We start from the raw sequence: 13,094 nt of genomic DNA, 5'->3' as shown, positions 1-13,094 counted from the left end.
TTGATTTGTTTGATACTTTCTGAAATGATTCAGTGTAGTGTGTCATTAAAGCTACAGTCTGTGATCAGTGAAGCTGTTCAACAATACATAACAGATTTGATGCTCTCAAACACACCCATAATCTGGGAAACTGTTCAACAATACATCACAGATTTGATGCTCACAAACACAGCCATAATCTGGGAAACTGGTCAACAATACATTACAGATTTGATGCTCTTAAACAAGGCCATAATGTAGGAATATACAGAAAGATGGGGGAAACGGCAAGGTAACAAGAAGTTGTAATACTACACTAGTTCCTATCGGTGGAGCTCCAAGTTAAATCAATGGTGCTCCAACTTCAAGCCTGGTCCTAAGGACCCTGGACCCACTGGCTATGCAGTAGGCTATTGTTCCATCCCAGCATTAACACTTGATTCAACCAACCAAAGGCTTTGATTAATAGCTGATTAGCTGAATCAAGTGTTGTGCTTATAGGCATACTTTTAAATAGCTTTGTATCTGCATAAGGTACAGATCTAAAATCAACCACCGAGTCTTCTGGCCTCTCTTGTCTATGCTATGGTAATATGGTTTTTCAAATGTCCACTTGTTTGATTTTCTACAATATCAAAGGTAATATACATCAGATAACATGCTAGACAAGTTGACCTGCCTTGTAGGTAATGGAGGACAGAGAAAGGGATATGCTTGTTTTTTTGTTTCATTTGCTGAATTGCTTGGGTTGCTTGCTAGACTGTCGAAGATGCAGCAGCAGTTTTTTTTGTTATCTGCGGAAGGCCACTCCGCAAAGGACATTGGCCTGTGAGAGAAAAATAAAGTAATTACATCACTGTTACTTCAGCCATACTTTACTGTGAATAAATAGGTGTTTAATTGTCAAGCTCAGGAAATAATCTTTTTGAAATAGATATATTTTGTGTGAAAAAGATTTTGCCAAACGGTGTAAACATTGGTAGTATTTCTGAGAATCATACCTGGGGCTGGGTTTGAGAGGTTTTCCCTGGGCTGGTGATTTTTTTTCCCCATTCCACCATGCTGAATTCTCTGAATCTGCAAAGAAAAAACATCTTACTAGCTCTCCCTCACTGTCTCTTACAAACATCTAAACACAACATACAGTGGGGAGAACAAGTATTTGATACATTGCCGATTTTGCAGGTTTTCCTACTTACAAAGCATGTAGAGGTCTGTAATTTTTTATCATAGGTACACTTCAACTGCGAGAGACGGAATCTAAAACAAAAATCCAGAAAATCACATTGTATGATTTTTAAGTAATTAATTTGCATTTTATTGCATGACATACGTTTTTGATACATCAGAAAAGCAGAACTTAATATTTGGTACAGAAACCTTTGTTTGCAATTACAGAGATCATACGTTTCCTGTAGGTCTTGACCAGGTTTGCACACACTGCAGCAGGGATTTTGGCCCACTCCTCCATACAGACCTTCTCCAGATCCTTCAGGTTTCGGGGCTGTCGCTGGGCAATACGGACTTTCAGCTCCCTCCAAAGATTTTCTATTAGGTTCAGGTCTGGAGACTGGCTAGGCCACTCCAGGACCTTGAGATGCTTCTTACGGAGCCACTCCTTAGTTGCCCTGGCTGTGTGTTTCGGGTCGTTGTCATGCTGGAAGACCCAGCCACGACCCATCTTCAATGCTCTTACTGAGGGAAGGAGGTTGTTGGCCAAGATCTCGCGATACATGGCCCCATCCATCCTCCCCTCAATACGGTGCAGTCGTCCTGTCCCCTTTGCAGAAAAGCATCCCCAAAAAGGTATGTTTCCACCTCCATGCTTCACGGTTGGGATGGTGTTCTTGGGGTTGTACTCATCCTTCTTCTTCCTCCAAACACGGCGAGTGGAGTTTAGACCAAAAAGCTCTATTTTTGTCTCATCAGCCCACATGACCTTCTCCCATTCCTCCTCTGGATCTTCCAGATGGTCATTGGCAAACTTCAGACGGGCCTGGACATGCGCTGGCTTGAGCAGGGGGATCTTGCGTGCGCTGCAGGATTTTAATCCATGACGGCGTAGTGTGTTACTAATGGTTTTCTTTGAGACTGTGGTCCCAGCTCTCTTCAGGTCATTGACCAGGTCCTGTCATGTAGTTCTGGGCTGATCCCTCACCTTCCTCATGATCATTAATGCCCCACGAGGTGAGATCTTCATGGAGCCCCAGACCGAGGGTGATTGACCGTCATTTTGAACTTCTTCCATTTTCTAATAATTGCGCCAACAATTGTTGCCTTCTCACCAAGCTGCTTGCCTATTGTCCTGTAGCCCATCCCAGCCTTGTGCAGGTCTACAATTTTATCCCTGATGTCCTTACACAGCTCTCTGGTCTTGGCCATTGTGGAGAGGTTGGAGTCTGTTTGATTGAGTGTGTGGACAGGTGTCTTTTATACAGGTAACGAGTTCAAACAGGTGCAGTTAATACAGGTAATGAGTGGAGAACAGGAGGGCTTCTTAAAGAAAAACTAACAGGTCTGCGAGAGCCGGAATTCTTACTGGTTGGTAGGTGATCAAATACTTATGTCATGCAACAAAATGCAAATGAATTACTTAAAAATCATACAATGTGATTTTCTGGATTTTTGTTTTAGATTCCGTCTCTCACAGTTGAAGTGTACCTATGATAAAAATTACAGACCTCTACATGCTTTGTAAGTAGGAAAACCTGCAAAATCGGCAGTGTATCAAGTACTTGTTGTCACGATCGTCTTCGTAGTGAGTAGACCAAGGCGCAGCGTGTGAAACAAACATGACTTTATTTAATTAAAGTTATCAAAACAAAACACGACTCGCGAAGTCCACGGTTAACAATACCGACACGGAACAAAAACCCACAACACCCAAGGGAAAACATACAGTCTAAATATGGCTCCCAATCAGAGACAACCAGCCGACAGCTGACACTCGTTGCCTCTGATTGGGAGTCACACAGGCAAACATAGAAATAACCACCCTAGAACACCCAAACAAAGAAACAGAACACATAGAATGAACACACCCTGGCTCAACATAAAGAGTCCCAGAGCCAGGGTGTGACAGTACCCCCCCCTAAAGGCGCGGACTGCGACCGCGCCTCAACTAAAGCAAAACAGGGGAGGGCTGGGCGGGCATACCTCCTCGGCGGCGGCTCCGGCTCCGGGCTTGCCCACCGCCCTCCAACAAACCCCCCATAGCGCCCCTGGTCCGGTCTGGCCCCGCTGGCTGGAGCTGGACTGGACGTAGCAGGAGCGGTAGGCTTCAGCTCCTTAGTGGAGCAGTAGAGCGGTACCTGAATTGGCACCGATGACCCAGGCACGGGTTGTGCCGGACTGACGACTCGCACCCCTGGCTTGGTGCGAGTGGCAGGAACGGGCCGGGCCGGGCTGGCGACGCGCACCGTAGACTTGGTGCGAGTGGCAGGAACAGGCCGGACCGGGCTGGCGACGCGCACCGTAGACTTGGTGCGTGGAGCAGGGACAGGCCGGACAGGGCTGGCGACGCACACCGCAGGCTTGGTGCGTGGAGCAGGGACAGGCCGGGCAGGGCTGGCGACGCACACCGTAGGCTTGGTGCGTGGAGCAGGAACAGGCCGGGCTGGGCTGGCGACGCACACCGTAGGTTTGGTGCGTGGAGCAGGGACAGGCCGGGCCGGGCTGTCGACGCACACCGTAGGCTTGGTGCGTGGAGCAGGAACAGGCCGGACAGGGCTGGCGACGCACACCGTAGGCTTGGTGCGTGGAGCAGGGACAGGCCGGACAGGGCTGGCAACGCACACCGTAGGCTTGGTGCGTGGAGCAGGAACAGGCCGGGCTGGGCTGTCGACGCACACCGTAGGCTTGGTGCGTGGAGCAGGAACAGGCCGGGCTGGGCTGTCGACGCACACCGTAGGCTTGGTGCGTGGAGCAGGGACAGGCCGGGCTGGGCTGTCGACGCACACCGTAGTCTTGGTGCGTGGAGCAGGAACAGGCCGGGCAGGGCTGGCGACGCACCCCGTAGGCTTGGTGCGTGGAGCAGGAACAGGCCGGGCTGGGCTGTCGACGCACACCGTAGGCTTGGTGCGTGGAGCAGGGACAGGCCGGGCTGGGCTGTCGACGCACACCGTAGTCTTGGTGCGTGGAGCAGGAACAGGCCGGGCAGGGCTGGCGACGCACCCCGTAGGCTTGGTGCGTGGAGCAGGAACAGGCCGGGCTGGGCTGTCGACGCACACCGTAGTCTTGGTGCGTGGAGCAGGGACAGGCCGGACAGGGCTGGCGACGCACACCGTAGGCTTGGTGCGTGGAGCAGGAACAGGCCGGACCGTACTGGGAACACACACCACTGGCTTTAAACGGGGATCAGGAACGGGCCGGACCGGACTGGCAATACACCTCAGTACCTCTCGCCGTGCCTCTACAACTTCCTTCCCTCCTCTCGCCAATGGCTCCCGTAACCCGGTGGCCTTCTCTCCTCGTCTCCCATTACGCCCTGTGGCAGCCTCCTGCTGCCCAGTCGCCCATGCCGTGTGCCCCCCCCCTAAAAAATTATTGGGGGTGCCTCTCGTCCTTCCGACGATGGCACTGCTGACGCCGCTGCTCCTCTCCTGCCTGGGTCTCCCCCTTCATAGCCCTCCGGTACCGGACGGCCTCCTCCTCGGTAATCTGCCCCCAACCGAGGAGGACATCCACCAGCGTCACCTCCTGCGTGTGTTCCTGGACACGCTGCTTGGTCGTTGGAGGGTGGGTTTTTCTGTCACGATCGTCTTCGTAGTGAGTAGACCAAGGCGCAGCGTGTGAAACAAACATGACTTTATTTAATTAAAGTTATCAAAACAAAACACGACTCGCGAAGTCCACGGTTAACAATACCGACACGGAACAAAAACCCACAACACCCAAGGGAAAACATACAGTCTAAATATGGCTCCCAATCAGAGACAACCAGCCGACAGCTGACACTCGTTGCCTCTGATTGGGAGTCACACAGGCAAACATAGAAATAACCACCCTAGAACACCCAAACAAAGAAACAGAACACATAGAATGAACACACCCTGGCTCAACATAAAGAGTCCCAGAGCCAGGGTGTGACACTTGTTCTCCCCACTGTAGCTCTTGAATAAGGCAGATAAGTAATAGTTATAGTAGACTTATTCCAGGCAGCTATTGTTGAATAGTAAATATAAATATCCATCTTTTCCAAATGAATTGTCACACTACATGGACAGTAGCAGAGAGGGCAGTAGCAGTATACCTATTGAAGACAAATGTCCATAGACAAACTACTTCTTATCTGATTCAAATTATGAAACCACCAAAAGCCAACAACTTTTGTCCTTCCTAATGAATATTCAGTGTGCTATCTCTGAATAAGTTCGCACTTTGGTTGAACAGTGATTTCCTGAATAGCTATTTTGAAACAGATGTGTGCGCATGAGGGGTTTGTGATAAGTCTCCAAAGACTATTAAAATCAATAACCAAATGTAGGAAGTTATGTATGCATATTTCTGACCTTTTGTTTGCACTTGTTATATTCAGAAGACAATAAAAACCACATATGGTTTGAAAGATGATTATGCATGAGGTAATTAGCCTTTGTATTATTTTTTCATCAAATGCGCAGAAATCCAAATGAGAATATTAGTAGAGAATGTTGGCTATCCATAACTGATCCATATTCAGATACAGAATAAATCAAAAGCTCCTCTCTGTGCATGGACACATGGGGACCGCCTGGCTGGCATTCTCCTCGCCCATTTCTCACATTATTATTTACCTGGCATGGATCTTCTTGACTTTCAGAATAGCCTTTACTTATTTTTCCGGGGCTGAGAGTCAGGGGGGATTTTTCAAGCAATTTCTGCTCTGTGGAGAATGCCAGCCAGGCATGTGTCCATGCACAGAGAGGAGCTTTCGACCTTACACCCTCCAACAGGTCAGGGATTTAACTTGTCCTGTCTGTGAGTGGCACAGAATTACAGGCTTGTTGGCCTGGAGAGAGAAACATGATTGAGCCTCACTCACAGCGAGAGACATCAAGTCTTTAAATATTTCAATAGCCGTTTGGTGAAAACGGCCCTTGGCTTTGGATTCCATGTGTATCTCAGTCAGAATACACTGTCTCCCTGTGATCTAATAGCCTTACTGCAAGATGCCACCAAACATGAAAAGCAATATCCACCTGGGTCTTTACTGGCCTGTAAGCAAAGTCAGTTTATAGAAATATCCATGTGGACCAGCGGTGTCTTATTTTCCAAAAGTAATGGGTTTTTCTGCACTGCGGTTTTTCTGTGAACTGCTTCAGAAGGCACAGTGTCTTCGCGCCTCCTTTGGGACTGTGGGACTGGACAGAACAAAAGAGGATGGGATCTTTGCAACTTGCCGGTAGGAGGCCTGGGGAATAGAGGTGAGCCTAAACGTATGGTAGGCTATCACATAAGCCAGGGGTACACAAATGTAGATGCCGAAGTCGGCAGCATTGCTGGTGTTCACCCTTCCCATTGCGTCAGAGACCTGGGATATCAGGGGCACAACATTCACATATAAATATATACTGTAGAACTAACATGCCTGACTATGACATGTAGAATAATGAATAATTTTGGCTCTTATTTATGACATTTCTATCTACAACATTCAACAACGTCTTCCTTCTGAACATGGCCCAGGTGACAAAACTCTGGCCAATCAGTGACACGAATCAGTCAGAAAAACAGCAGTACTTCAGACCCTGAGGACTAGATTTAATAACCCTGTTATTAAATAATCCATCCCTATCTCCTAGCAATGCCCCACAGGCCACTGCCAGACAAATACTGTATGTGCCACCTGTACTGAATACCAGTGTCAACTGTAAATCACTTTGAATAACATCATCTGTTAAATTACCATATTCTACCACTACTATCTTGTTTAGCAACTTTGGAATCCATCCCTCCAGATAACTTCACATAACGTTACTTTCTCCAAAGTTTCATTCTTCAAAACGTAACCGCCTTAAGTTATTGTTATCATGCTAACCCCACGTTTGCCTTCTTTGACTTCTCTTGAGTTATTCCCCTCTCTGGGAGAGTGAGCGATAGCTCCAACTACCCCTGGGCTGCTGGTAGGTGATAACCTGCTGTACCCACAGACTCAGATCTCAGTCTGGCTTGGGGGAATCTAATTCCACCTGTGTGTGTGTGTGTGTGTGTGTGTGTGTGTGTGTGTGTGTGTGTGTGTGTGTGTGTGTGTGTGTGTGTGTGCGTGTGTGCGTGTGTGCGTGAGCGTGTGAGCGTGTGAGCGTGTACATGCATGCATGAGTGAGTGTGTGTTTCCAGCATATACGCTATAGCTCTGTAGCATTCAGCACAGCTCTCCACGTCCCTGGTCTTTTTCTTCCTTCAAATGCTTATCTGCCTCTGAGGGTTCACTGAGGGGGATTTAGAAGCTACAGTTGATTCATACATGAGCGAGAGAAGAGGAGGCTGGAATGGAAAGTCAGACTGCGAAGAAGAGGAGGACATCTCAGAGAGTGATAGCAGAGTCTCATAACTGATAAAGCGACTTACTTCGCGTCTGTGGGAGACTTGAGTGATGCACCTGAACCAATCAATTAATCAAATGTATTTATATTGATCAGCAGTTGTCACAAAGTGCTTGTACAGAAACCGAGCCTAAAACCCCAGAGAGCAAGCAATGCAGATGTAGAAGCACGGTGGCTAGAAAAAACTCCCTAGAAAGGCTGGAACCTTGGAACAAACCTAGAGAGGAACCAGGCTGTGGGGTGGCCAGTCCTTTTCTGGCTGTGCTGGGTGGCAAGTGTCTTCACTGACATTTTCAACCTGTCCCTGACTGAGTCTGTAATAGCAACATGTTTCAAGCAGACCACCATAGTCCTTGTGCCCAAGAACACTAAGGTAACCTGCCTAAATGGCTACCGACCCGTAGCACTCACGTCTGTAGACATGAAGCGCTTTGAAAGGCTGGTCATGGCTCACATCAACACCATTATCCCAGAAACCCTAGACCCACTCCAATTTGCATACCGCCCCAACAGATCCACAGAAAATGCAATCTCTATTGCACTCCACACTGCTCTTTTCCACCTGGACAAAAGGAACACCTACGTGAGAATGCTATTCATTGACTACAGCTCAGCGTACAACACCATAATGCCCTCAAAGCTCATCACTAAGCTAAACCCTGGGACTAAACACCTCCCTCTGCAACTGGATCCTGGACTTCCTGACGGGCCGCCCCCACGTGGTAAGGGTAGGTAACAACACATCTGCCACGCTGATCCTCAACACGGGGGCCCCTCAGGGGTGCATGCTCAGTCCCCTCCTGTACTCCCTGTTCACCCATAACTGCATGGCAAGGCACGACTCCAACACCATCATTAAGTTTGCTGACGACACAACAGTGGTAGGCCTGATCACGGACAACGACGAGACAGCCTGTAGGGAGGAGGTCAGAGACCTGGCCGTGTTGTGCCAGGACAACAACCTCTCCCTCAACGTGATCAAGACAAAGGAGATGATTGTGGACTACAGGAAAAAGAAGAGGACCGAGCACGGTCCACATCACCAACAAACTATCATGGTCCAAACACACCAAGACAGTCGTGAAGAGGGCACGACAAAGCCTATTCCCCCTCAGGAGACTGAAAAGATTTGGCATGGGTCCTCAAATCCTCAAAAATGTCTACAGCTGTACCATTGAGAAAATCCTGACTGGCTGCATCATTGCCTGGTATGGCAATTGCTCGGCCTCCAACCGCAAGGCACTACAGAGGGTAGTGCGTACAGCCCAGTACATCAATGGGGCCAAGCTTCCTGCCATCCAGGACCTCTATACCAGGCGGTGTCAGAGGAATGCCCTAAAAATTGTCAAAGACTCCAGCCACCCTAGTCATAGACTGTTCTCTCTGCTACCGCACGGCAAAGTCTAGGTCAAAAAGGCTTCTTAACAGCTTCTACCCCCAAGCCATAAGACTCCTGAACAGCTAATCAAATGGCTACCCGAACTATTTGCATTGCTCCCCCCTCCTCTTTTACGCTGCTGCTACTCTCTGTTTATTATCTATGCATAGTCACTTTAACTCTACCTACATGTACATATTACCTCAATTACCTCGACTAACCTGTTCCCCCACACATTGACTCTGTACCGGTACCCCCTGTATATAGCCTCGCTACTGTTATTTTATTGCTGCTCTTTAATTATTTTTATTTTTTACTTAAATTTTTTAATAGCACATAGACTATTGCAGCATAGATACTGGGGACTGAGACAGGGTGGGTCGGGAGATGCTGTGGCCCCGTCCAAAGTTACCAACGGACAGGGCCAACCAGGCAGGATATAACCACCCACGTTGCCAAAGCACAGCCCCCACACCACCAAAGGGATATCAACAGACCACTAACTTACTACCCTGAGACAAGGCTGAGTATAGCCCACAAAGATCTCCCCCACCGCACGAGCCCGAGGACAGGAAGGAAGATCACGTCAGTGACTCAACCCACTCAGGTCGAGTATAGCGATAAAAGCCTGGTTAGAGGTGATGCACCCCTCCTAAGGACAGCATGGGAGAGCGTGAGCAAGCCAGTGATTCAGCCCCCTTAATAGAGAGAGGGGAGCCAAGCAGGCAGAGACAGCAAGGGTGGTTTGTCTCTCTAGTGTCTTGCCGTTCACCTTTACACCCCAGGGCCAGACTACACTCAATCATAGGACCTACTTCAGTAAATATTTAAAGGGATACTTCAGGATTTTGGAAATGAAGCCCTTTATCTAACATCCCCATAGTCAGATGAATTCATTTTCATGTCTCTGCGAGCAGGTTGAAGAAAGTTGCTAACTAGTGTTAGCGCAATTGCTAACTAGCGTTTCCCATAGACTTCCAGTCATTGCGCTAACGCTGGTTAGCATTGGCTCACGAAACTACCTCTATCTTTCTTCATACTGGATGCAGAGACATAAATGGTATCCATGAGTTCATCTGACTCTGGGGAAGTCCACTAAACCAAAATATAAACGCAACATGAAACAATTTCTAAGAGTTCATATAAGGAAATCAGTCAATTGAAATAAATAAATTAGGCCCTAATCTATGGATTTCACATGACTGGGAATACAGATATGCATCTGTTGGGCACAGATAGCTTAAACATAAGGTAGGGGCGTGGATCAGAAAACCAGTCAGTATCTGGTGTGACCACCATTTGCCTCATGCAGCGCGACACATCTCCTTCGCATAGAGTTGATCAGGCTGTTGATTGTGGCCTGTGAAATGTTGTCCCACTTCTCTTCAATGGCTGTGTGAAGTTGTTGGATATTGGCAGGGACTGGAACACGCTGTCCTACACGTCGATCCAGAGCATCCCAAACATGCTCAATGGGTGACATGTCTGGTAAGTATGCAGGCCATGGAAGAACATTTTCAGCTTCCAGGAATTGTGTACAGATCCTTGCGACATGGGGCCGTGCATTATCATGCTGAAACATGAGGTGATGGCGGTGGATGAATGGCACACAATGGGCCTCAGGATCTCGTCACAGTATCTCTGTATATTCAATTTGCCATTGATAAAATCCAATTGTGTTCGTTGTCCGTAGCTTATGCCTGCCCATACCATAACCCCACCCCCACCATGGGGCACTCTGTTCACAACGTTGACATCAGCAAACCGCTCGCACACACGACGCCATACACGCTGTCTGCCATCTGCCTGGTACAGTTTAAACTGGGATTCATCCGTGAAGGACACACTTCTCCAGCGTGCCAGTGGCCATCGAAGGTGAGCATTGTCCCACTGAAGTCGGTTACGACATCGAACTGCAGTCAGGTCAAGACCCTGGTGAGGATGACGAGCATGCAGATGACCTTCCCTGAGACGGTTTCTGACAGTTTGTGCAGAAATGCCTCGGTTGTACAAACCAATAGTTTCATCAGCTGTCCGGGTGACTGGTCTCAGACGATCTCGCAGGTGAAGAAGCCGGATGTGGAGGTCCTGGGCTGGCGTGGTTACATGTGGTCTGCGGTTGTGAGACGGGTTGGACGTACTGCCAAATTCTCTAAAACGACATTGGAGGCGGCTTATGGTAGAGAAATTAACATTCAATTCTCTGGCAACAGCTCTGGTGGACATTCCTGCAGTCAGCATGCCAATTGCATGCTCCCTCAAAACTTGGGACATCTGTGGCATTGTGTTGTGTGACAAAACTGTGCATTTTAGAGTGACCTTTTATTGTCCCCAGCACAAGGTGCACCTGTGTAATGATCATGCGGCTTCATCAGCTGCTTGATATGCCACACCTGTCAGGTGGATGGATTATCTTGGCAAAGGAGAAATGCTCACTAACAGGGATGTAAACAAATGTGTGCACAACATTTGAGAGAAATATGCTTTTTGTGCATATGGAAAATGTCTGGGGTCTTTTATTTCAGCTCATGAAACATGTAACCAACACTTTAAATGTTGCATCTATATTTTTGTTAAGTATACATAAAGGGTTCATTGCCAAAATCCTGAAGTATCCCTTTAAAGGTTGAGACAGAATCTGCATCTCTCACATAGATCGGCAGTCCATTCCATAAAAAATGTTGCTCTATAGGAGAAAGCCCTGCACAAGGCTATCAAGCCTTCATCAAGTCCAAATAGAGTGTTTTGAGTGTTTTACTGTTTTAAGAGTGTGTGTGAGGTCAAATTAAGTTATTAATCATACTAGCACAGAAAGAAGTGATGCGATCAGTCAGATTCTGAACTATATAATGGTTTTCATGTCTAGACAAAGCACTTTTGCAACAGAAATCAATCTTCTCTGATATCACACTGGTTTACACTTTTGTTATTAGTCCCTGGAAAGACAATGAGCACCATCAAAAGGAACCGTCTGTCCCCTTCTGTCCTCGCTCCATATAGGGAGGGAGGACAGAAGGGGACAGACGGTAGAGGGGGTTTTGCGACTCTCACACCCAGAATGATGCTGCACCTCGGAAAGTTTCCTAATCATACACGCTTATCGTCCTGAGAAATGGGTCACCGCGGAGTCATACTGCCGTCGCTGTAGCGCAGTTATCACCTCCACACAGCGACACAGCCACATCAAGAACTAGGTTCTGGGCAATTGAAGTCATGAGTAACCTGTCTCTAGTGCAGAGAAAACAACGCGCTGAGGAGCACGGGTAGCTCGAAAAAGATATAAAAGTCACACTGAGTGATGATTCATATGCTATGCTTGGATGTTAGCGCTGGCTAAACAGGCTTGTAAGGAGGATGGCTAAGGAGATAGTCAGTCAGAGAAGCCGAACGGGGTCAGATAATGAATTTGTGCTCTGAAAGATGAAAGTAGCCTTTCATGTTTGGAGCTCGAGAGGAGAAGAGGGCTGAGGGTTTTCCCGACAGAGCTTAACCCATGTCCTTTCTTTCCATCACGAAATGACTCCCTATTCCCTATATAGTGCACCAGGCCAACTATTGACCAGAACCCTATAGAGAAAAGGGTCCCGTTTGGGAGGTACACAGAGTAAGATTACAAAGCTTTATTTTCTGTCTAAAGAGGAATATGGTATATGCATTTGATGTTTTACTTATTAGTCTAGTCTGTAGAAACATCGACCTAAAAGGTTTCACCAATTACTTAATCACCATTGGAAGTAACTGGTGAAACGTTTTTTGGTCAATGTTTCTATGGCCAAATTTCAACCCCACATAATTTCATGTCCATCTACATGTCAATGAAGAAAGCATTACTGTATGTCAAGTTCAAAATGATTTATTTCCAAATAAAATAGCAAAATGGAGATTGAAGTATGGAGTATTTATTATTGCTCCTATTCATCACTTGCACTTCTGACAGCCTTTTATAATAATAATAATAATAATAATAATAATAATAATAATAATAATTTTCAAAAGCTTTAGAATTTGGTAGTGATCATGTTAAAAGAACCAACAGAATACTTGAACTACAACAATATTTTCAGTAATGGTTACGGAAACTGAACACTGGGTACTATTCTAATGAGCTCCGCCCCCAAACAATGCCAGCCTGACCAATCATAGACGTATATTTTCGGGGACGGTCCAGCCTTGATTTGGCCCAAGAATAGTTGTGTATTGATTGGTCTAGATCT

The 13,094-nt window shown here is 47.2% G+C and overlaps 1 long non-coding RNA gene across 3 annotated transcripts in view; it reads right to left on the bottom strand.

Moving 5' to 3' along the window:
* LOC311124871 overlaps positions 1 to 13,094 on the bottom strand; it is a 32,763-nt gene continuing 19,669 nt past the window's right edge. For 2 of the 3 annotated variants that reach the window (XR_014612817.1, XR_014612818.1), the window contains exons 2-3: positions 981 to 1,056; positions 1 to 805 (exon numbers count right to left, since the gene is read on the bottom strand). This is a non-coding gene — a long non-coding RNA (uncharacterized lncRNA). Of the gene's footprint in view, positions 806 to 980; positions 1,057 to 1,178; positions 1,406 to 13,094 lie in introns of those variants that run through there. The other variant, XR_014612819.1, reaches the window with a different exon arrangement.

The sequence above is a fragment of the Coregonus lavaretus genome (assembly GCF_964263955.1).
Source record: "Coregonus lavaretus genome assembly, contig: HAP1_SCAFFOLD_607, whole genome shotgun sequence".
NCBI lineage: Eukaryota > Metazoa > Chordata > Actinopteri > Salmoniformes > Salmonidae > Coregonus > Coregonus lavaretus.
Note: the sequence above shows the minus strand (reverse complement) of the source record. Positions and strands in the feature narration are given on the sequence as shown.